The 2,826-nt window shown below is 44.2% G+C and overlaps 1 non-coding gene across 1 annotated transcript; it reads right to left on the bottom strand.

The window, feature by feature from the left end:
- Positions 1 to 464: 464 nt before the first annotated feature.
- LOC123455496 lies at positions 465 to 571 on the bottom strand. Its single transcript, XR_006633957.1, has one exon. It is a non-coding gene; the product is annotated as a U6 spliceosomal RNA (small nuclear RNA).
- Positions 572 to 2,826: the final 2,255 nt, after the last annotated feature.

The following is a 2,826-nucleotide window of genomic DNA, read 5'->3' on the forward strand; positions in this document are numbered from 1 at the left end:
AACACAGTCTATTTACAGACTCATCACTGTGAGCATAGGGCTCTTAAAAGACACAGATGTTAAGATATTTATAATAAGCTATAATGACATTGAAAATACCTATGATTTCTGTTTGTTAAGGACTATAGGAACTGCTCAATGCCCATGGGGATTGTTGCTCATCTCCCTATTTTTATTATTATTATTTTTATTACTTTTGTTTTCAGTGTATACAGTTAAGTTGGTACCATCGTTAGCCTCCTCCCAGTCCTCCCCCCTCCACAGGGACCCTCCTCGTTGGGGAATATGGGTTGTGCATTGTGGGGTTAGCCATAAGTTATGGGTATGAGGTAATATCTTTGTGTATCATGACCCAACATGTGGCTCTGACATTCTTTCCGCCCCCTCTTCCGCAAATTTCCCTGAGCCATGTTGGGTTCATTTTAGGTCTGCTTCAGTAATGAGGTCTTAGGAGCCTCTGTGTCAAAAATATGGAATGTTTCATGAATTTGCATGTCAACCTTGTGCAGGGGCCATGCTAATCTTCTCTGTATCATTCCTGTTTTAGTATATGTACTGCTGAAGTGAGCACCCTATTTTTTTTCTTATTCTATTTCATGGACCTTCAAATCCTACCCAAAGACCTCAGATTTAGGTTATTCTTGGATTGGCAATTGCTTTTATTTTATTTATTTATTTTGCTTTTTCGGTGCTGGGAATGGAGCCCAAGGCCATGACACTCCACTCTTGAGCCACATCTGTAGCCTCTGGCAGCTGTTTCAGAGCCAATGCTTGAGCCTCTGTTTGCTGGAGGGTAGGTGACCCTAGGTCCACCATCTGGCTCCCTGGAGGGGTTTGGGAAATGGGGACTGAGTGAAAGCTTTGGGACCTTTTCTCTCAGGACTCCCGCCCTTGGGTTTTTTCCTTTCTTTCTTTTTTCCCTCTTTTCTTTCAGCTATTATAGAAATGGCCATTGATTTGGAGAAGCAATGATGTCTGAAATCACTAGTTAGATTGAAAATACTTTGGAAAGTGATGTTACTAACTTGGTTGATCAGGTTTTCCAAAGTAGTATCTGTTTGCTGATGACTGCCACTGTGGACAATGTGGTAGGATGACATTCAGTGCTTCACTGACCACTAAGGTTTTAGTTGGTTCTTGTGCTCCTCTACAGAGATCTACATACACACGCACACGCAGAGAAGAGCAAAGGCAGAAAGCCAGAAGACAAGATGATACCTAAAAATGTTCATTCAGAAAACTAGATGATCTAGATATTAACGAGAAAGCAATTGTGGTTAGAGTTAAAGAGGGAGGGAGGCTTGAACATGTCAGTCACAGACTTCCACTTTTGCATAGTGGAAAGGTAGGGCTGCCCAGTGCCTAAGAAGGAAGATTTAGGAGCATGGGTTCATACCCCAGATCCTTCACTTGGTAGCTGATCTTGGGCAAGTCACATTACTGTCTTGTGTCTAAATTTCCTTCTTTGTGAAATGCAGACCATGATCTCACCTGTCTCACAGTGTGTGTGCCGGCGGGGGGTGGGGGGTGGTGGGGGGTGGGTGGGTGGAGGATGAAATGTGGTAATGAGGAGGAAGCTCTAGGAGCCCAGCCAGGCATTCTTTGGGCTCCAGAAGTGTCAGGACTGTTTTACAAATCTGAAGCAAGTACCCCAAAGCTTCCTGGGGCTGTAGAGATACTCTGTGACTGTGCTGCTCTGTGCAACAATGTTCCCCATCCACTGCTTTTGAGCATGTGACCTGTGCCTAGTGTATCTGATAAACTTGATTCTAAGTTACACTTGGAGTCCACTTAAATTTAAAGGTCTATGCAAAGCTAATCGCTTCCCATTGGTGGCATAGATGGAACTGCTCTGGTGTTACATGTGTGGGTTCAGTATCAATGTGTGGGACTCAGTTTCCCTTTTATGAAATGGGACACTTAAAAACATTTTAACAATTATTTATTTATTTGAGAGTGACGGATAGTCAGAGGGAGAAAGAAGCAGATAGAGATAGATAGAGAATGGGCACGCCAGGGCCTCCAGCCACTGTAAATGAATTCCAGACGCATGCACCCCCTTGTGCATCTGGCTAATGTGAGTCCTGGGGAGTCGAGCCTCGAACCGGGTCCTTAGGCTTCACAGGCAAGCGCTTAACCACTAAGCCATCTCTCCAGCCCTGAAATGGGATACTTCTATTTACATGTGATTACAAAACTCACTCTAGGGAGGCAAGAAAAAGTGACTTTTTGTGTCTGTGAATGTTTGTTCGCATGTAATTTGATGCATATGTGTGTGCATACATACGTGCACATATATGTGGAGGCCAGTGGTCAGCACTGGGTGTCTTCCCCAGTGGCTCTCTGCCTTGCTTTTTTGAGACAGTATTTTCCTCTGAACTTGCAGCTCAGAGATTCAGGTAGACCAGCCAGATAGCAAGCCTCAGGGATCCTCCTATGGCTGCCTCTTCAGAGCTAAGCTAAATTGCAGGTACACACTGCTGGGCCTGACTTTTTGTTATATTCATACTGGGCATAAACTCAGGTCCTTATGGTTTTATGGAAACCCACTGGGCTACCTTTACAGGCTCTACAGTTTTTTTTTTTTTTTGTTGTTGTTGTTTTTTTGGTTTTCTGAGGTAGGGTCTTACTCTAGCCTAGGCTGACCGGGGATTCGCTATATAGTCTTAGGGTGGCCTCGAACTCAACGACAATCCTACTCCTGCCTCCTGAGTGCTGGGATTAAAGGTGTGAGCCACCACGCCCACCTCTCCCTATAGGTTTTTAAAAAGCTAGTGAAATTCTTGTGGAATTTAATAGAAGGCATGCACAGGTAGGGTAAGGGAA

Source organism: Jaculus jaculus, chromosome 16 (assembly GCF_020740685.1).
Source record: "Jaculus jaculus isolate mJacJac1 chromosome 16, mJacJac1.mat.Y.cur, whole genome shotgun sequence".
In the NCBI taxonomy this organism is placed as follows: Eukaryota; Metazoa; Chordata; class Mammalia; order Rodentia; family Dipodidae; genus Jaculus; species Jaculus jaculus.